This window comes from Lithobates pipiens, unplaced genomic scaffold, assembly GCF_037356315.1.
Source record: "Lithobates pipiens isolate NorthernLeopardFrog02 unplaced genomic scaffold, aLitPip1_a1.2 Scaffold_28, whole genome shotgun sequence".
In the NCBI taxonomy this organism is placed as follows: Eukaryota; Metazoa; Chordata; class Amphibia; order Anura; family Ranidae; genus Lithobates; species Lithobates pipiens.
In genome coordinates this window covers 82,417,866-82,439,038 of record NW_027507789.1, presented here as the reverse complement: position 1 = coordinate 82,439,038, position 21,173 = coordinate 82,417,866, and the positions used below count along the sequence as shown (strand labels likewise).

General features: G+C 49.1%; 7 pseudogenes; all 7 read left to right on the top strand.

Moving 5' to 3' along the window:
- The first annotated feature begins 2,589 nt into the window (after positions 1 to 2,589).
- LOC143936388 (5S ribosomal RNA) lies at positions 2,590 to 2,708 on the top strand (annotated as a pseudogene).
- A 322-nt stretch (positions 2,709 to 3,030) lies between these two features.
- On the top strand, positions 3,031 to 3,149 carry LOC143936412 (5S ribosomal RNA; annotated as a pseudogene).
- Positions 3,150 to 3,469: 320 nt separating this feature from the next.
- Positions 3,470 to 3,588, top strand: LOC143937256 (5S ribosomal RNA; annotated as a pseudogene).
- A 321-nt stretch (positions 3,589 to 3,909) lies between these two features.
- On the top strand, positions 3,910 to 4,028 carry LOC143937747 (5S ribosomal RNA; annotated as a pseudogene).
- A 2,941-nt stretch (positions 4,029 to 6,969) lies between these two features.
- LOC143937038 (5S ribosomal RNA) lies at positions 6,970 to 7,088 on the top strand (annotated as a pseudogene).
- Positions 7,089 to 11,022: 3,934 nt separating this feature from the next.
- On the top strand, positions 11,023 to 11,141 carry LOC143936866 (5S ribosomal RNA; annotated as a pseudogene).
- A 95-nt stretch (positions 11,142 to 11,236) lies between these two features.
- On the top strand, positions 11,237 to 11,356 carry LOC143937053 (5S ribosomal RNA; annotated as a pseudogene).
- The last annotated feature ends 9,817 nt before the right edge of the window (positions 11,357 to 21,173 follow it).

The following is a 21,173-nucleotide window of genomic DNA, read 5'->3' as shown; positions in this document are numbered from 1 at the left end:
AGCCGTGGTATTTGGTCTGTCCTGAAATGGGTCTCCTGGAGGAAAACTATTTGGGGCTTCATCCGCCACAATTCTGTTAGGCAGCTGGACCTTTTTTCAGGTACATTCAGCCCTTTCACATTCCAGGAAACCAGCTTCAGGGCCATGACGGCAGTGGTACCCGGCCGGCGGTCCCCACCAGAGTCAGTAGTAGATATAGAGTTCAAGCACAGAGGAAGAGGAGGAGAAAAAGGAAAAGCAGTAACGAAGCGGAGAAGGTCCGGAGTTAGTAGGGAGGAGGAGGGTAGGAGGGGTGGGGATAGATCGGGGAATTGCTAAAGCTCCTATCGGAGAGAACCTGCCGGTTAGGGCAGAGGGGCCTAGTGGGGGAAGAGGTAAGGCACTGCAGAGGGAGGAACTCGTCGGTGCAGTACCCCTCCAGCATCCCATGGTCCATGCAGTCGCAATCGGGCGTGCACGGAGCTTCTTTGGCATCTTAACTACGACATCAAACGCATTATAGAACATCACTGCAGCAGGTATCGGGCAGTTAACAACAGTAGAACAGTGCATAATTAGACCAACATATTAAACTTTTCAACACAGAGTATAGATAACTTTATACCACCCAGGCACCCACCCCTCCCCCCCCCCCCAGAAAAAAAAAAAAAGGAAAAAAAGGGGGGGGGGGAGGAGGAGAGGGGGAGGGAGCAGGAACGCCGCCCAGGGGCACCCGGGGGCACCACCAGGCAGTCCAAAAACACAAAGAGCGCCGAGACTAGGGCACCTGTAGATAAACAGTAACGAGAATGGTGAACAGTACCGCCAATAACTCAGGGCTTCGTCCAGGAAGCGCAGTGTCCAACTCTGTTCTTCCAATGTCCTTCCTCTCCCCTAGCTGGGGCGCTGGGAACAATGGCCCGTGGCATGGTAAACAACACAAAGCTGGATACTCCAGCCGTCTATGTTGGTAGAGAAAAAGAAAACAAAAAAAAAAGGGTATAACACAGGAATAACGGAAAATTACTGTACTCTCTCAGGGTTCACGATCTTGAGGGGCCTGCGATCTCTGACGTTGGGATCGACGCGCACTATAAGGTGAAACGGATGGCCCCACTTGTATGGAATCCTCCGTTCAGTTAGGTGTTCCAGAAGGGGTCGCAGACAGCGTCTCATCTGGAGGGTCTTGCGGGATACATCTGGCAGAAGGGTGACTTGGGCCCCGTCAAAATCAATGCTGCCTTTGCGCCACGCCGCTTGCAGGACATCCTCCCTAACTGAGTAATTGTGGAGACAGCATAAAACGTCACGTGGCCGGTTCTCTGTGGGGCTCCTGGGGCCCAGGGTCCTGTGGACTCTATCAATGGCTATTACTGTGTCAGCAGCGCGGTCCAGACAGGCGTTAAATATAGCTGTAACTGTGGCTTTGAGGTCTGCCTGGCCAGCGGCTTCGGGCAAGTCTCTGATCCTGATGTTGCGTCTGCGGTTGCGATTCTCAAGGTCATCCACTAGGAGTTGCAACTGTGTGACTCTTTCAGCAAGGGTATCATGTGCGGCTTGCAGGCCAGAAACATCAGTGGTCAGGGAGGTCACATCCGATGCCAGGGTGGTCACCCGCTCGTTCGTAGCCGACACGTCACGTTTGACCCCTGCGATTTCATGTCGCAAGGTCGTTTCAATCCTGGCTGCCATACAGCTAAAGTCTGCTTTAGTGGGAAGGTTTTGGAGTAAAGTTAGGATGGCCTTGTCCCCCAATAATGCCGGTGCTGGTGGCAGCGGTGGGTCCCCCTGTGTGTCTGAGGTAAGAGCAGCCTGGCCATTCGGTCCTGGGATGAGGCTTCCACTGCGGGAGGGTCTCTGGGACAGTTGGGAGTTGTGAGGGAACCAGGGTGGCAGGCCGCTATGGTCCGGGCTGTCAAGCGAGGCCATGGACAGTGAGCGGGGGAGACACGGGGACAAGTCACTAGGCGGGGAGAACGGGGGCATGTCGTGTCCCTGCATAGCAGTCTGCTCACCTTCCCTCTGTACCGCGTGTCCTGGAGCGCCGGAGGCCGCGGGCGCCATCTTGGCTGGATCCGGCGTGGAGGCCGGAGGCTGCAGCGGGACCAAGTACCTGTCCATGGCAGCAGCGGCGGACCCCGCTCGGCTGGCTGTGTTCCGCCGAAGCGCGGGGATGTCGGCGATGCCGAAATATGCGACCAGACTGTGGTAAAGGGGTGTGGAGGGGTCACGGACCGGGAGCTCCGGAAAAGAGCGTCCTCACTCCTTCATGCCTAGGTCACGCCCACCCTGGTTAGTGTCTTGATTGGGAGATCGCCTGGGAATACTGGATGCCGTAGGCTTCTTTTTATGTTGTTGGCTTTGACCTGTTTTTTTTAGCTTGATTCCCAAGGTGACCATCTTGGCCTTTGTCAAGAGGCTTCAGAGTGCCCAAAGAGAGTGCCTACGGCCAAATCACCTATATAGTATCTTATATATAATAACTAAAAATATTATTTATTATTATAGATATAGATATATAGTATAGTGATTTGGCCGTAGGCACTCTCTTTGGGCACTCTGAAGCCTCTTGACAAAGGCCAAGATGGGTTGAGAGTGCCTGAAGAGATTGCCCATGGCCACATCACTCTGAAAGCACCCAATCTCGTCTGATCTTGGAGGCTAAGAAGAGTCGGGCCTGGTTAGTACCTGGATGTGAGACCACCTGGGAATACCAGTTATTGTAGGCTTCTTTTTATGTTGTTGGCGTTGATTCGTTTTTTTTTTTTTTGCTTGTTTCCCAAGGTGACCATCTTGGCATTTGACAAGAGGGTTGAGAGTGCCCAAAGAGATCACTTACAGCAGCATCACCCTGAAAGAGCCCTATCTCTTCTCTTCTCTGAGGCTAAGAAGGGTTGGGCCTAGTGGGTACCTGGATGGGAGATGGCGTTGGAATACCAGGTGCCGTATTCTTCTTTTTATGTTGTTGAAATTGACCTGTTTTTTTTCGCTTGTGTCTCAAGGTGACTATCTTGGCATTTGTCAAGAGGGTTGAGAATGCCCAAAGAGATTGCCTATGGGCACATAACCCTGAAAGCACCCGATCTCCTCTGATCTCAGAAGGTAAACAGGGTTGGGCCTTGCTAGTACCTGGATTGGAGACCACCTGGGAATACTAGGTGCTGTAGGCTTCCTTTTATGTTGTTGGTCTTGACCTGTTTTTTTTTCCACTTGTTTCCCAAGGTGACCATCTTGGCTTTTGTCAAGAGGGTTGAAAGTGCCTGAAGAGATTGCCTACGGGCACATCACCCTGAAAGCACCCGATCTCGTTTGATGTTGGAGCCTAAGAAGAGTCGGGCCTTGTTAGTACCTGGATGGGAAACCGCCTGGGAATACCAGGTGTCGTAGACTTCTTTTTATGTTGTTGACGTTGACCTGTTTTTTTTTCGCTTGTTTCCCAAAGTGACCATCTTGGTGTTTGTCAAGAGGGTTGAGAGTGCCTGAAGAGTTTGCCTATGGCCACATCACTCTGAAAGCACCCAATCTCGTCTGATCTTGGAGGCTAAGAAGAGTCGGGCCTGGTTAGTACCTGGATGGGAGACCACCAGGGAATACCAGTTATTGTAGGCTTCTTTTTATGTTGTTTGCGTTGATTCGGTTTTTTTTTTTTGCTTGTTTCCCAAGGTGACCATCTTGGCATTTGTCAAGAGGGTTGAGAGTGCCCAAAGAGATCGCTTACAGCAGCATCACCCTGAAAGAGCCCTATCTCTTCTCTTCTCTGAGGCTAAGAAGGGTTGGGCCTAGTGGGTACCTGGATGGGAGATGGCGTTGGAATACCAGGTGCCGTATTCTTCTTTTTATGTTGTTGAAATTGACCTGTTTTTTTTCGCTTGTGTCTCAAGGTGACTATCTTGGCATTTGTCAAGAGGGTTGAGAATGCCCAAAGAGATTGCCTATGGGCACATAACCCTGAAAGCACCCGATCTCCTCTGATCTCAGAAGCTAAACAGGGTTGGGCCTTGCTAGTACCTGGATTGGAGACCACCTGGGAATACTAGGTGCTGTAGGCTTCTTTTTATGTTGTTGGCCTTGACCTGTTTTTTTTTTCACTTGTTTCCCAAGGTGACCATCTTGGCGTATGTCAAGAGGGTTGAGAGTGCCCGAAGAGATTACCTATGGCCCCATCACCCTGAAAGCACCCAATCTCGTCTGATCTCGGATGCTAAACAGTACGCTAAACAGTACCTGGATGGGAGACTGCCTGGGAATACCAGGTGCCATAGGCTTCTTTTTTTATTTTTTTTATTTAGTAGTATGCAACATACAATGCAAAGGCAACTTCACAGAATGTGTGATACAAATAGTTACAAACAAACGATCATATTGCATGGATATCAGAGCCAATGGTAAGAAGTCAGAGGAGAATAGCATGTGTACAGCTTTGCGGTCATATCAAGATGAGATAAAAGCTCCATCTCGTTGGGATCCTCTACCACTTAAAATATTATTGATACTAGCCCTGCTATCCTCGAAGAGTTTAGATATCCATAGATAGGGGAAGAGTATTGTGTAGTAGTCAAATGGGGTCGGAACATACCATTTTCTTTTCCCTTTTTTGAGTTAAGAAGGGAAATAGTAGAACTGAAAGGAGGGAGAAGGGGAAAGAGAAGATTGGGGAAGGAAATGGCAGAAAAGGAAAAGAAGGGGTAAGGGGGTGTCGTGGGTAGAGTGGATAGGATGGGGTCCCCTCCCAGGGAGCAAGAGACACCCTCGGCTCACCAGCTCATCAGCTGTCCAACGTTTGGAACAGCGATCTCCAACGATCACCATGAGCTTACTATGTCTCGCGGAGGTATTCTTCCGAAAAGCGAAACTGGGTCCAGTAGAACCATCTGTTCCCATGCTCCTCCGTTTTATCCCTCATTGTGGCAGTCAGGTCTTCCATTCGTTCAATATCATTTACCCTTGCGAACCACTGGGTCACCATTGGAGCAGATTGCTCTTTCCACTGACTTGGGATACAGGCCCTAGCTGCATTGAGGAGATGTTTAAGTAAGGACTTATGATAACGCTTTCTCGACATAGGAGTTAGATTGAGAAGAACTGCTGTGGGATCATTGGCTAAGGAAATGTCTGTGAACTTGTGGATGAGTCTCAGGACAGGCTGCCAGAATGTTTGTAATTTAGGGCATTCCCAGAAAATGTGGAGAATGGTGCCAGCCTGTTGCCCACAGCGACAGCAGCGGTCAGATTGACCGGGGAATATTTTGGCCAACACCACCGGTGTACGATACCAGCGTGTGATCAGCTTATATGAGATCTCCTGATATTTACTGCAGAGTGACGACTTATGGGCGAAAAAGAGTATTCTGTCCTTCTGTGGTTTGGAGAATGTAGTTTGTAAGTCCCTTTTCCATTTAGCTAGGAAGGGTGGATCCGTGGAGGATTGTGCGTCTGTCAGGATTTGGTAGGACCTAGAGAGGGAACCACGAACTGGGCCATCATCCAGGCAAAGTTCCTCGAAGGGGTGGAATTGTCTAGAGAAGAACGAATGGTTAGGTAGTGATCCGAGGAAATGGATTAGCTGTCTAGCTCTCCAGCTATCCAATGCAACAGGTACTTGCTCTAGCAGTATGGTCCCCATGGGAATCAAGCCCGTGGGTCCAAGAAATAGGGCTGCTCTCAGAAGCCCTTTCGGGGGGCTTGCCTGGTAAAGGCCTGGTCAGACAGGCCCGGAGGGAATCTAGGATGTCCAATAATTGGGGTCATAGGAGAAGGAAAGTTAGTCAGGTGGGAAAGGTGAAAAAAACTATCCATCTCGGCGAGCGAGGGGCCAATTAACGGGTGAGTAGTCACACAGGGCTCCAATGGCCTCCCCGCCCAAGGCAGACCAGTCAGTGGAACCCGCACCATCTCCTGCTCTAGCTTGACCCTTAGCTTCAGTTCCCCATGCCGGTGTCTTATCACATATGGTCCCCCATCGGATAGTGTCCGCTGTGTGCTGCGCATGCGCAGTACACAGCAACACAGATTCCGAAAATTGCCGAGCATGAACGGCGCCTGCGCACTGAGTCCAGGTTCTATCCCCACTATCCAAGTGGACATAGAGTAAGAATATAAAAGAGCCGAGCGCAGTGAGGCCGAGCCCGAAGCGTGGCGAGCGAAGCTCGCCTGCGAGGGGCCCTCTAATATTCACAACCCTATGTCCGCTTGGATGGTGGGGCTACCGTTCGGCTTCGGAGATTTTCCGAAGCTTCGTCTGCTCCGTACTGGGCATGCGCAGTACGGCGCAGACACTATATCATGGCCGGACAGTATATGGCAGAACACCAGCACCAGTCAACCACCGGTGTCATGTGCGTCGCTGTGTAATATAGAGCAGGGTCCGGGAAGCCAATACCTCCCCGCAATTTCGGTCGCAACAGCATTGCCCTACCAATACGCATATGTTTTCCGCGCCAGAGGAACTTGATAAAGATTGAGCGAACCGCATGAAAGAAAGTCTGGGGTATTTTGATAGGTAAGGCTTGTAGTAGATACAGATGTCGTGGCATTGCGTTCATATTACAGCGTCCGAACCATGACAGAGCTAGTGGGTCCCATCTCTTAGGGTCCGCTGTAAGCCCATAGGCTTCTTTTTATGTTGTTGGCTTTGACCTGTTTTTTTTGCTTGTTTCTCAAGGCGACCATCTTGGCGTTTGTCAAGAGGGTTGGGCGTGTCTTGAAGAGAATGCTTACGGCCACATCAACCTGAAAGCACCCGATCTTGTCTGATTTCAGAGGCTAAGCAGCGTCAGGCCTGGTTTGTACCTGGATGGGAGACTGCCTGGGAAGACCAGGTGCCATAGAAGGATCTGGTCTGGTTAGTGTCTTGATTGGGAGATCGCCTGGGAATACTGGATGCCGTAGGCTTCTTTTTATGTTGTTGGCTTTGACCTGTTTTTTTTAACTTGTTTTCCAAGGTGACCATCTTGGCCTTTGTCAAGAGGCTTCAGAGTGCCCAAAGAGAGTGCCTACGGCCAAATCACCCTGAAAGAGTCCAATCTCATCTGATCTCTGAGGCTAAGCAGCAATGGGCCTGGTTAGTACCTGGATGGGAGACAGCTTGGGAATACCAGGTGCCGTAGGCTTCTCATTATGTTGTCGGCGTTGACCTGTTTTATTTTCCCTTGTTTCCCAAGGTGACCATCTTGGCATGTGTCCAGAGGGTTGAGAGTGCACAAAGAAATTGCCTACGAGCACAACACCCTGAAAGCGCCCAATCTCGTTTGGTCTCAGAGGCTAAGCAGGGTTGGGCCTGGTTTGTACCTGGATGGGAGACCGCCTTGGTTTTCCAGATGCCGCAGGCTTATTTTTATGTTGTTGGTGTTGACCTGTTTTTTTCGCTTGTTTCCCAAAGTGATCATCTTGGCATTTGTCAAGAGGGTTGAGAGTGCCTAAAGAGATCGCTTACAGCCGCATCACCCTGAAAGCACCCTATCTCTTCTGATCTCAGAGGCTAAGAAGGGTTGGGCCTAGTTAGTACTTGAATGGGAGACGGCCTTGGAATACTAGGTGCCGTAGTCTTCTTTCTATGTTGTTGGCGTTGACCTGTTTTTTTTCGCTTGTTTCCCAGGGTGACTATCTTGGCATTTTTCAAGAGGGATGAGAGTGCCCAAAGAGATTGCCTATGGGCACATCACCCTGAAAGCGCCCAATCTCCGCTGATCTCAGAGGCTAGAAAGGGTCGCGCCTTGTTAATATCTGGATGGGAGACCGTCTGGAAATACTAGGTGCGGTAGGCTTCTTTTTATGTTGTTGGCGTTGACTTGTTTTTTTTTGTTTGTTTCCCAAGGTGACCATCTTGGCGTTTGTCAAGAGGGTTGAGCGTGCCTGAAAAAATCTACTATGGCTGCATCACCCTGAAAGAGCCAAATCTCATTTGATCTCAGAGGCTAAGCAGGGTTGGGACTTATTTAGTACCTGGATGGGAGAACGCCTGGGATTTTTCGATGCCATAGGCTTTTGTTAAGTTGTTGGCATTGACTTATTTTTTTTTGTTTTGTTTTATTCTTTTATTAAGTATAAGTAGAACAACATAAATATAACAGTCAACCATACAGCATGACCCAGGGTCACAATTACATGGTAACAAAAAATAGGCAGCCAGATAACTCTGGGTTCTCAGAGGGGAGTCCTAGAGTTTCATGCAGAAAAGAGAGAAACCCCACCTCGGACATGTAGTACAGTATAACTAATGCAGCCCTGTTCGGACAAATGTAATCATGGAGAGCAACTGGGACCACAGCGAGCCAGCTTATCATGACCTATGTGAACCAGAGTAAAATATGAGCCGGTCGTGTCCAGAACCCTGGGGCTCTTCTGGGTCCCAAAGGCTAGTAAGGAGACAAGGCATAGTCAAAAGGGAGGACGGGGGAAGAAGAGAGTGCAAAGACGGAGAGAGAGGAGGGGGGGGGTGGCGGCGGGGAAAAATAGAAAAATAAAGACAAAAAGGGAGGGGGGGGATGCCACCCAGGGCAGACATGGCCTACGTAGGTAAACGTTAGATGTTCAGTCTTTTTCTGGGACAGGGGCGCTGCTCACCTTCCGAATGTAGTCTCAAGTACCAGAAAAATACCTCCAGGGCCTCCATGTAACACTAAATGCCTCTTCAGTGTTGTGAAGGGTGGCGGTCAATTCTTCCATCCGGAGAATATGATTGACTTTGGAATACCACAGCACCTTGGATGGGGGGCTGAGGCTGCCTCCACAGTGTGGGAATGCAGGCCCGGGCGGCATTCAGTAGTTGCATCGGGAGTGTTTTTTTGTATTTTCGAACAGGCTGTTCGGTCAAGTGTAGAAGGCACGCTGCTGGGTTGTCTGCGATATCTACATTTCTGAGAGTTTTTATCGTCTCGGTCACCTCCACCCAAAAGTTCCTCAAGGCCGGGCATGCCCAGAAAATGTGTCCCATGGTCCCCGTATCTGAATTGCACCTCCAACAAACATCCGGGATCGATCTATTCATTTTATTCAGAAGGTATGGGACTCTATACCAGCGTGAGACTATCTTGTATCCTGATTCTTGATATTGGTTTGCGATGGAAGCTTTATGTACTAATGTCAGGATCTTTCCTATCTGTTGTGGGGTAAATGTGATGCCAAAGTCCCTCTCCCATTTGTGGATAAATGGTGGGGGTCGACTCCTCCTCCTGACTACTTAATAGGTTGTACAGGAGGGAGAGGGTGTGTCGCACAGGTTCCTTTTTGTGACAGATGGATTCATAGGGCGTCAGGTCTCTAGGAGTGTAGGGGGCCCTTTGTATGGCCAAAAGAAAGTGATGAAGTTGATAAGCACTAAACAAGTCAAGCAGAGGGTCAGAAAGCTTGGCGACAGTTTGCGTGGTCGGGAGCCCTCCCGAGGGCCACACCTCTCCCAGACGCTGTTTCCCCACCACTGTCAACTGTTGCAGTTTCTTGTTGGTAAATCCCGGTGGGAAGTCTGGATTACCTATAACCGGAGTCATTGGTGACGGCAGGGGAGCAATGTGTGTGCAGCGTAACAACCTCCGCACAACAGCCAACGTAGCTCCCACTACGGGGTGACCTCTGAGGTCTTTTGGTAGGGAGGACAGGAGCCACGGGGAGGTCAATAGGGGAATGGATCCATCCTCAATCTCCATCTCCACCCACTGCTTGTGTGGGCCATTACAATGCCAATCAACGACTCTCGCTAGCAGAGTCACTCTGTAGTATTGTCTCAGATCTGGGAGACCCAGACCCCCCTTGTCCTTTGGTCTGGCAAGCAATTGCAAACGGGCTCTGGGCGGTTTGCGCGGCCAAATAAAGTCCCGGAGCAGCACCTGCAGTTGTCTGAAAAAAATTGGGGGTAACCGGATCGGTAATGTCTGGAACAAGTATAAAATCCGTGGGAGGGCCGTCATTTTGAATGCATTACAGCGCCTGAACCAGGTCAGTGTTAAAGCATGCCAGTTTCCCAAATCAGATTTCAGTCTATTCAGGAGAGGGACAAAATTAAGCGGGTACAATTGCGCCAAATCCGCTGCGATGTCAACGCCCAGGTAACGTATAGATTTTTCAGCTCAGTAGAATGGAAAAGCGGAGCGTAGCCTCTTGGCCTCACCATCCGGGACCGATATATTCAATACAGACAAAGGTGCAATTGATTTTATAGTTTGATAGGCTGCCGTATCGCCGGAGAGCCGCGAGTATATTGGGAAGCGAAATGTGTGGATTGGAGACAAAAGAAATTAGATCGTTAGCGTACGCCGCAATTTTGTGGTGTGCCGAGGGTTTGGATATGCCAGTAATATTCGGGTCATTCCGAACGTGACACATAAGTGGTTCCAGTGTCAGAATAAAAATTAGGGGAGACAGAGGGCACCCCTGCCTCGTCCCATTAGTGATGGGGAAAGAGTCCGAGCACTCTGAAAGCACCCAATCTCGTCTGATCTTGGAGGCTAAGAAGAGTCAGGCCTGGTTAGTACCTGGATGGGAGACCACCTGGGAATACCAGTTATTGTAGGCTTCTTTTTATGTTGTTGGCCTTGATTCGTTTTTTTTTTTTTTCGCTTGTTTCCCAAGGTGACCATCTTGGCATTTGTCAAGAGGGTTGAGAGTGCCCAAAGAGTTCGCTTACAGCAGCATCACCCTGAAAGAGCCCTATCTCTTCTCATCTCTGAGGCTAAGAAGGGTTGGGCCTAGTTAGTCCCTGGATGGGAGATGGCTTTGGAATACCAGGTGCCGTAGTCTTCTTTTTATGTTGTTGACATTGACCTGTTTTTTTTTCGCTTGTTTCCCAAGGTGACTATCTTGGCATTTGTCAAGAGGGTTGAGAGTGCCCAAAGAGATTGCCTATGGGCACATAAGCCTGAAAGCGCCCGATCTCCTCTGATCTCAGAGGCTAAACAGGGTCGGGCCTTGCTAGTACCTGGATTGGAGACCACCTGGGAATACTAGGTGCTGGAGGCTTATTTTTATGTTGTTGGCGTTGACTTGTTTTTTTGTTTACCAAGGTGACCATCTTGGTGTTTGTCAAGAGGGTTGAGAGTGCTTGAAGAGCTCGCCTATGGCCACATAACCCTGAAAGCACCAGATCTCGTCTGTTCTCAGAGACTAAACAGGGTCGGGCCTTGTTAATACCTGGATGGGAGACCACCTGGGAATACTAGGTGCTGTAGACTTCTTCTCATGTTGTTGGCGTTGACTTGATTTTTTTGTTTGTTTCCCAAGGTGACCATATTGGCGTTAGTCAAGGTTGAGAGTGCCTGAAGAAATGTCCTACGGCCACACCACCCTGAAAGAGCCCAATCTTATCTGATCTCAGAGGCTAAGCAGGGTTGGGACCAGTTTAGTACCTGGATGGGAGACCGCCTGGGATTTCCAGATGCCGTAGGCTTCTTTTTATGTTGTGGCCATTGACCTATTTTTTTCCGCTTGTTTCCAAGGTGACCATCTTGGTGTTTGTCAAGAGAGTTGAGAGTGCCTGAAGATATTGGCTATGGCCACATCACACTGAATCTGTTCCATCTCATCTGATCTTGGAGGCTAAGCAGGGTCCGGCCTGGTTAATGCCTGGATGGGAGACCGCCTGGGAATACCAGGTGTCGTAGGCTTCTTTTTTTTTCAAATATAATTTTTTCTCCAAATAGGGGAAGACGGTCCCCCAAGTACATAATGCAACAGAGAAATACAGAGCAAAAAGCAGCTGAACAATACTTGATACAGGTATATTCGCAACTGTGAGTCTGCCTTCCATCAATCACAATGATTCGAGGCACGGATAAAGTACTGTACCAAGATCCAGGGTCACACAAACCCCAGGTCCCTCCGGCATAATCCATCCAGAGGGGGGTGTGGGGCCGTCATTCCCAATTTTCCACTCTTTCCAAAAGAGAGAGGGGGTGGAGGGGGTGAGAGATAGGGGAGGAAGGCCGAAAAGAGAAGGGTTGAAAGATCAGAAAAGGAGAAGAGGGGACGAGACACGATGGCAGCCACTGTCCAAGGGGCCAGTCAAGGAAAGCTCAGAGCACTAAGGCGATAGCAGGCGACATCCTTCTAGCGAGAATATAAAGGTATTCCAGATGTCTCAGGTTTGTTTAAAAAATTCTTGTTTACCTTGTGATGTGAGGATCAAGTCCTCCATTTTTTTTAATGTCCTCTATTTTCCTAAGCCAGTGAGTAATGAAAGGGGGGGAACATTTTTTCCAATAGAGAGGGATGCAGGATTTCGCCGCATTAATCACATGCCGTAAAATAGATTTTTTTGTACTTCTTAATGGGAATCTGTGAATGGTACAAGAGAAAGAATGCAGCCTCTTCCTGGATGGAGAAGTCTGTGAATTTTTGTGTCATGCATCGGATCTCTGTCCAGAAGTCCACCAAGCTGAGGCAGGACCAAAAAATGTGCAGCAACGTGCCCTCTTCTTCTCCACACCTCCAGCATATGTTCGAGGAAGAGGGGAAACATTTCTGCAGCTTTGATGGTGTCAAATACCACCTGGTGAGAAGTTTAAAATTCGTCTCCTGTATCTTCGTGCACAGCGACATTTTGAGAGCCAAAGTGATAATGCGTTGTCTCTGTGCTGGGGAAAATTAGCAATTAAGGTCCTTTTCCCAGTTGGCCAGACAGGTTAAGTGTGGGTAATCTGTTTGAGAGAGAATGTGGGCCAAAGGGCCTTCGCTCCTGCATAGAGTCTCAAACTCCGTCTGAGGGCGGGCGAACGTTTGAGGATTGGGGATGGAATGGAGAAAATGATGTCGTTGCGCCGCTCTCCAAAAAGGCAGTTGGAAAAGCCCTGTCGGATCTGTTAGGGTTGAGAAAGAAGGCCATTTTCCATCAATGACGAATTTAGACGCATTGTCTAGGTTGGAATTTCTAAGTGGGTCCCCAGTTCAAAGGTTGGATGGCCACGTATAGGGAATAGGGGGGAAGTCAAAGACGTGAGTGTGTTTTGGGTAGCGATCAGGTGACTGACTTTCAACTAAGCCCCTATAGTGGGATGTGACATAAATTCTGTGGGTAAATACTTATAGCACCACATGGCGCTTCTTAGCGGGATTCGGGAGTGAGCTTAGAAAGTTTGTTTCGATTCCAGTCCAATACACGCCCCAGATGGGAGGCCAGGTAGTAGCGTCGCAAGTTAGGGAGAACCAACACTCCCTGTTGTTTAGACAATGTCAGCTGTGACCGCTTAAGTCTGGGATTTTTGTGGGCCCAGTTAAATTGAGTGAGCAAGGATTGAGCTTGCTTAAAAAACAGGACTGGAATCTGGATCGGGAGAGCTTGGAAAAGATAAGTAAATTTAGGGAGTATGTTCATTTTAATGAGATTGCATCTGCTGAACCAGGAATGGAGGCCAGAATGCCACCCGTGAAGCAAACTGCGGATCTTAGTGACAAGGGGTGGGGGGAAGTTCAACATAAACGTACGCGCGATGTCCGGTGGAATGTAAGTACGTGAGTATATCTTACTTATCCATGCCAGCATCCGTTCACTCAGACCTATATGGCGAAGGACCGAGAACATTAATGTCCATTTGACCCGATCAAAAGCCTTCTCGGCATCAGTACTCATGAAAAGACAAGGGGTCCCAGATGACTTTGCTTTATGGATCAGGGTAAGCACCTTAGTGGTGTTGTCCCTATCTTCCCTGGTGGGAATAAAACCTAACTGGTCAATATCAGTACTCATGAAAAGACAAGGGGTCCCAGATGACTTTGCTTTACGGATCAGGGTAAGCACCTTAGTGGTGTTGTCCCTATCTTCCCTGGTGGGAATAAAACCTAACTGGTCAATATGTATAAGGGACTACAAGTGATGTGCCAATCACGTGGCGAGGAGTTAGAGAATAGTTTTAGGACCGAATTTTGGAGGGAAATGGGTCTGTAGCTCCCACATAGGCCTGGGTCTTTGCCCTCCTTAGGTATCAACGAGATGTGGGCTCTAAGGGTATCCTCAGGAAAATCCCCATTCGAGCTCAGAGTATTAAATAAATTCACCAAGCGCGGGCCGAGAATAGGGAGGAAGGTCTTAAAGTATTGTGCGGTATATCCGTCAGGGCCCGGAGCCTTACCCACCTTCGGAGGTCCCACGGCCGTCTGGACTTCTTCCAGTGTGATCGGGTCCTCCAAGTACTCCCGTGATTCCGATGAGAGGGTTGGTAGACCAGAACCGGTTACATATCTGTCTATATTGTCCTGTCCAGACCCTGAATCGGGCAGGTTGTAGAGATCAGAGTAACATTTTTCAAAGACTTCGACTATTTGGGTTGGGGTAGAGGCCCTCTGGCCATTCTCATCTATCAACTGTGGTATGTAAGAGCCAGATTTCAACTCCTTTACCGACCTGGCTAAGATTTTTCTGCATTTGTCCTCTGACTCCTACGTCAGTTTACGACAAAACTGGAGTGCCGCTTTCGCTTTATAATGGAGTAGGACAGCAATATGGGTATGGAGTGTCCCCAATTCAATCTCTAAGGTCCGTAAGGGGGTATGTTTATGTTTCGCTTCCACAGAGGCAAGTTCACGAAACAGATTAGCAAGCTGTTCCTTCCGTGTTCGTTTGATGCGCGCCCCGTGCCTGATAAGTACCCTGCGGAGTACTGACTTGTGAGCCTCCCAAATTATCCCCGGGTCACAGTCCTGCTTTAGTTTTCTTGGAAATAAAGGTCCAATTCCCTGGTCACATCTGCTAAAACTTCCGGTATCTGGAGCAGGCTCTCATTAAGGTGCCAGAATAGAGACCTAGGTGAGGGGTAGGGAGCGAGGAGCAAGAGGCAGAAGTGTCAACCGATGGCGAAAGGGGACATTAAAGTCCCCACCTAATATCAATTGGCCCTCCCGAAAGTCACATCATCTGTGCAGGGTAGTTCTGAGGAACGTGTCTTGGTGATCATTGGGAGCGTACACAGTGGCAAATGTAAAAAGGCGCTCTCCAATGTGGCCCCTAAGAAAAAGATATTGGCCCCCAGGGTCCACCAGAGAATCCTGGAGAACCCAGGGGAGCCTGCTAGAGATCAGAATGGAGAGGAGGGGTTAGTAGAGTGGTAGACCTTAGGGAAGGATCTCGACCATAGAAAGGGGAGGCTAGTATTTTTAAAATGTGTTTCTTGTATAAAGGCCACATCAGTACAGGATGTGTTCAGTTCTCACAGGAGGATCCACCGTTTTTCAGGGGAGTTCAGTCCCTTAACGTTTAGAGAGGTGACCTTGACTGAGTCTGCCATCGCTCCTCGGGGAGGGGGGGGGGGGACATCAGAGAAAAGCAAAGAAAGTTGAACCAAGGTAGGTTTTGGGTAGGTAATGCATGGTGGGAACTAAGGGGGAGAAAGGAAGGGCAAATGCAAGGAAAGGTAAAGGGAAAAAGAGGCCGGGCACCTCAACCCCAGGGGGAGAGGGAAATTAAGGGTTGTCCGCACTCAACAGTACAGGAAGGGTATACTAAAACAGCACAATTATGCTATAGCGCTTACCAGATGTACACTGGGTTTAACGCGCTGTCCTACTTGGGTAATTGGGTAGACAGGTTGGAGAGGGAGCCCCCGAATCCTAGTCCCCCCAGCCCCGGCAGTGGTAAATGTCACGTCTGATACCGGTATGCAAATAAAAGACAATCAGTAACATCAAAGAAACAAAAAACAATAGTATAACCAAAACAGAGGTAGAGCATATAACTGTTAGCACTGAGGGGTCTCCTCGGCTCGCCCTAAACGTAGGCATGCACGAGGGAGCCCGTCACAACAGAAAAGGCATCACAGAATGGGATCCACCACCCCCCGTCCCATACCCCTAAAGTACATGCAGTCCCCAAACAAATGCCTTTCTCCCTTTGGCAGATTGTCCTCTCCTTACCCCCGCTCCCCCGTCCACGCCCCGGGGGGAAAAGGGGCAGGGAAGGGGGGAAAGGGGGAGTGGAAGGGGGGAAAGGGGGAGTGGAAGGGGGAAAGGGGGAGGGAAAGGAGGGAAGGGAAGGGTGGGAAGGGGGGGAAGGGAGGGGGGAAACAGGGGAGAGGGGACAAACATGCAGAAATGTCAAGTCCTTTAGCGCACTCCCACCAGCAAACACCCGGACCCCATAAATTTCAACTCCTCCCCTCCATGGTCACCACATCAAGATGAAAGAGAAGCAGCCCTGGTCGGTGCATGGAAAACCCGGCAGGCAAGGGGCTGGGGCCACCATCCCTCCATCCAATGGGAGACTTCACCCGAGCAGCAGTCCTGGGGCCCGCCAATTAGTGTCTCTCCTGCATCTCCAGAGGGAGGCTGGGACTGCCCAAACAGTAAGGGGTAAATCCTCCAGGGGGGTCCAGAGTCACCCTGGAGGGAAGCAGTGTCTCGTACCAATAGGCTCAATAAATAAGTCATCCAGGGTCCCCGAAAGCTGCAGAAGGCAATGTCGGCAAAGAGTAGGTGGGAGCCAGAGGGGGGGACAAGGGGCACATCCAGGGGGAGGGGACACATATGCGGGAATGTCAAGCACTTCCAGTACAGCGCATTAGGTATCACTCAGACCCCCCAAAGTGCAAATCCCCCATCTAAGGTCAAGACTCCAGAAGGGAAGATGAGCCGCCCTGGTCTGTACATGAAAGAACCTGCTGCCAAGGGGTTGGGGCCATCATCCCTTCCTCCAATGGGAGATGCCACCGGCATGACAGCCCCGTGTCCTGTCAAGTGGTGCCCCTCTGACAATGTCGTTGTGGTATATGTGGAGCATCCAGGGAGAGGCAGGGACCACCCAAACAGTGAGGGGTAAAGCCTCCAAGGGGGACCGTTGTCAGACAGGAGGATAGCGGTGTCTTGTACAAGTTGGTTAATTAGACAAGTCATCCAGTGTGTTTCTGTGAGCAGCGGAAAGAAAGGTCGGTAAGGATTATGAATGGGTGGGGGCCAGGGAGTGCATAAAACTGCCACCAGATGACCGGGGCAGAGAGGGCAAGGGGATGAAAGTCAGATCTGGTAGGTGGGGGCGGGGGTGAGGAGTGTCCCTCATATTACTCACATTGGCCATACCTTGAAGCTGAGCGCTCTGCATACCCAGGACGTTCTTCTGTATAATCTAGCCTATCTGTACACATTAGTCGGTCCTCTGTATATACTAGTCTGTCTGTATACACTAGTGTATACAGATAGGCTAGATTATACAGAAGAACGTCCTGGGTATGCAGAGATGGAGGCTAGGGTATACAGAGAGAGAGGCTAGAGTATGCATACTTGCTAGTGTATACAGACGGACTAGTGTATACAGAAGACCGGCTAGTTTATATAGGGAGGCTAATGTGTGCAAAAGACAGGCTAGTGTATACAAATAGGCTAGATTATAGAGAAGAACATCTTGGGTATGCAGAGAGAGCGGCTGGGTTACACAGAGAGGCTGCTGTATGCAGACTTGCTAGTGTATACAGACGGACTAGTGTATACAGAGAGGCTTGGGTATACAGAGAGCTAATGTATAAAGAGCAGCTAGTGTATACAAAAGACATCCAAGGGTATACAGAGAGACTCGTGTATGCAGAAGACCGGCTAGTTTATACAGAGAGGCTAAAGTGTACAAAACACAGGCTAGATTATACAGAAGAACGTCCTGGGTATGCAGAGATGGAGGCTAGGGTATACAGAGAGAGAGTGAGGCTGGGTTACACAGAGAGGCAGGAGTATGCAGACTTGCTAGGGTATACAGAGAGCGAGGCTAGAGTATGCATACTTGCTAGTGTATACAGGTGGACTAGTGTATACAGAAGACCGGTTAGTTCATGGTCACCACATCAAGATGAAAGAGGAGCAGCCCTGGTCGGTGCATGGAAAATCCGGCAGGCAAGGGGCTGGTGCCACCATCCCTCCATCCAATGAGAGGCTTCACCCGAGCAGCAGTCCTGGGGCCCGCCAATTAGTGTCTCTCCTGCATCGCCATCGGGGGCTGTGTAGAGAATCCAGAGGGAGGCTGGGACCGCCCAAACAGTAAGGGGTAAATCCTCCAGGGGGGTCCAGAGTCACCCTGGAGGGAAGCAGTGTCTCATACCAATAGGCTCAATAAATAAGTCATCCAGGGTCCCCGAAAGCTGCAGAAGGCAATGTCGGCAAAGAGTAGGTGGGAGCCAGAGGGGGGGACAAGGGGCGCATCCAGGGGGAGGGGACACATATGCGGGAATGTCAAGCCCTTCCAGTACAGCGCATTAGGTATCACTCAGACCCCCCAAAGTGCAACTCCCCCATCTAAGGTGAAGACTCCAGAAGGGAAGATGAGCCGCCCTGGTCTGTACATGAAAGAACCTGCTGCCAAGGGGTTGGGGCCATCATCCCTTCCTCCAATGGGAGATGCCACCGGAATGAAAGCCCCGTGTCCTGTCAAGTGGTGCCCCTCTGACAATGTCGTTGTGGTATACAGTATGTGGAGCATCCAGGGAGAGGCAGGGACCACCCAAACAGTGAGGGGTAAAGCCTCCAAGGGGGACCGGTGTCAGACAGGAGGATAGCTGTGTCTTGTACAAGTTGGTTAATTAGACAAGTCATCCAGTGTGTTTCTGTGAGCAGCGGAAAGAAAGGTCGGTAAGGATTATGAATGGGTGGGGGCCAGGGAGTGCATAAAACTGCCACCAGATGACCGGGGCAGAGAGGGCAAGGGGATGAAAGTCAGATCTGGTAGGTGGGGGCGGGGGTGAGGAGTGTCCCTCATATTACTCACATTGGCCATACCTTGAAGCTGAGCGCTCTGCATACCCAGGACGTTCTTCTGTATAATCTAGCCTATCTGTACACATTAGTCGGTCCTCTGTATACACTAGTCTGTCTGTATACACTAGTGTATACCGACGGACTAGTGTATACAGAGGACCGGCTAGTTTATACAGAGAGGTTGATGTGTAAAAAAGACAGGATAGTTTATACAGATAGGCTAGATTATACAGAAGAACGTCCTGGGTATGCAGAGATGGAGGCTAGGGTATACAGAGAGAGAGGCTAGAGTATGCATACTTGCTAGTGTATACAGACGGACTAGTGTATACAGAAGACCGGCTAGTTTATATAGGGGGGCTAATGTGTGCAAAAGACAGGCTAGTGTATACAAATAGGCTAGATTATAGAGAAGAACATCTTGGGTATGCAGAGAGAGCGGCTGGGTTACACAGAGAGGCTGCTGTATGCAGACTTGCTAGTGTATACAGACGGACTAGTGTATACAGAGAGGCTTGGGTATACAGAGAGCTAATGTATAAAGAGCAGCTAGTGTATACAAAAGACATCCAAGGGTATACAGAGAGACTCGTGTATGCAGAAGACCGGCTAGTTTATACAGAGAGGCTAAAGTGTACAAAACACAGGCTAGATTATACAGAAGAACGTCCTGGGTATGCAGAGATGGAGGCTAGGGTATACAGAGAGAGAGTGAGGCTGGGTTACACAGAGAGGCAGGAGTATGCAGACTTGCTAGGGTATACAGAGAGCTAGGCTAGAGTATGCATACTTGCTAGTGTATACAGGTGGACTAGTGTATACAGAAGACCGGTTAGTTTATACAGAGAGGCAAATGTGTACAAAAGACAGTGTAGTGTATACAAATAGGCTAGATTATAGAGAAGAACGTCCTGGGTATGCAGAGATGGATGGCTAGTGTATACAGATAGGCTAGATTATACAGATAGGCTAGATTATACAGAAGAACGTCCTGGGTATGCAGAGATGGAGGCTAAGGTATACAGAGAGAGAGGCTAGAGTACGCATACTTGCTAGTGTATACAGATGGACTAGTGTATACAGAGGACCGGCTAGTTTATACAGAGAGGCTAATGTGTACAAAAGACAGGCTAGTGTATACAAATAGGCTATATTATAGAGAAGAACGTCCTGGGTATGCAGAGAGAGAAGTTGGGTTACAAAGAGAGGCTAGTGTATGCAGACTTGCTAGTGTATACCGGTGGACTAGTGTATACAGAGAGGCTTGGGTATACAGAGAGCTAATGTATAAAGAGATGCTAGTGTATACCGACGGACTAGTGTATACAGAGGACCGGCTAGTTTATACAGAGAGGTTGATGTGTAAAAAAGACAGGATAGTTTATACAGATAGGCTAGATTATACAGAAGAACGTCCTGGGTATGCAGAGATGGAGGCTAGGGTATACAGAGAGAGAGAGCGAGGCTGGGTTACACAGAGAGGCAGGAGTATGCAGACTTGCTAGTGTATACAGATGGACTAGTGTATACAGTAGACCGGCTAGTTTACACAGAGAGGCTAATGTGTACAAAAGACAGGCTAGTGTATACAGATAGGCTAGATTATACAGAAGAACGTCCTGGGTATGCAGAGATGGAGGCTAGGGTATACAGAGAGAGAGGCTAGAGTATGCATACTTGCTAGTGTATACAGGCGGACTAGTGTATACAGAAGACCGGTTAGTTTATACAGAGAGGCTAATGTCTACAGAAGACCGGCTAGTGTATACACATAGGCTAGATTATAGAGAAGAACGTCCTGGGTATGCAGAGATGGAGGCTAAGGTATACAGAGAGAGAAGTTGAGTTACAAAGAGAGGCTAGTGTATGCAGACTTGCTAATGTATACCGGTGGACTAGTGTATACAGAGAGGCTTGGGTATACAGAGAGCTCATGTATAAAGAGATGCTAGTGTATACAAAAGACAACCAAGAGTAGACAGTGAGGCTCATGTATACAGAAGACCGGCTACAGAGAAGCTAATTTGTACAAAAGACAGGCTAGTGTATACAGATAGGCTAGATTATACAGAGGAAGGTCCTGGGTATGCAGAGATGTAGGCTAGGGAATCCAGAGAGAGACTGTGTTACACAGAGAGGCTAGAGTATGCAGAAGACCGGCTATTTTTTTTTTTACAGATAGGCTTGTGTATACAGAAGACAGTCTGGGGAATTCAGTGAGGCTAGTGTATGCAGAGAGGCTGGGACACCGAGACTATTGTAAAAAGAAGGCAGGCTAGTGTATATAGATTACGGGCACCTGTATACAGAAGACAGAGAGGCTAGTCTATATTGAGTGGCTGGTGTACACAGAGAGATTAATGTATACAGAAAAGCTAGCGTGTAAAGAAGACAGGACTTTATTTTTTGCTAATGCAACTACTTTTGAAACATATAAAGTGCTTTTTTCATATTTTGGTGCTGTTAAAAAGTGGTGTGTTGTCAGTGGTGACAGTTAATGTGGAGAACTACAACTATTCAAAATAGAGCAAAAGAGTGCTAAGTTT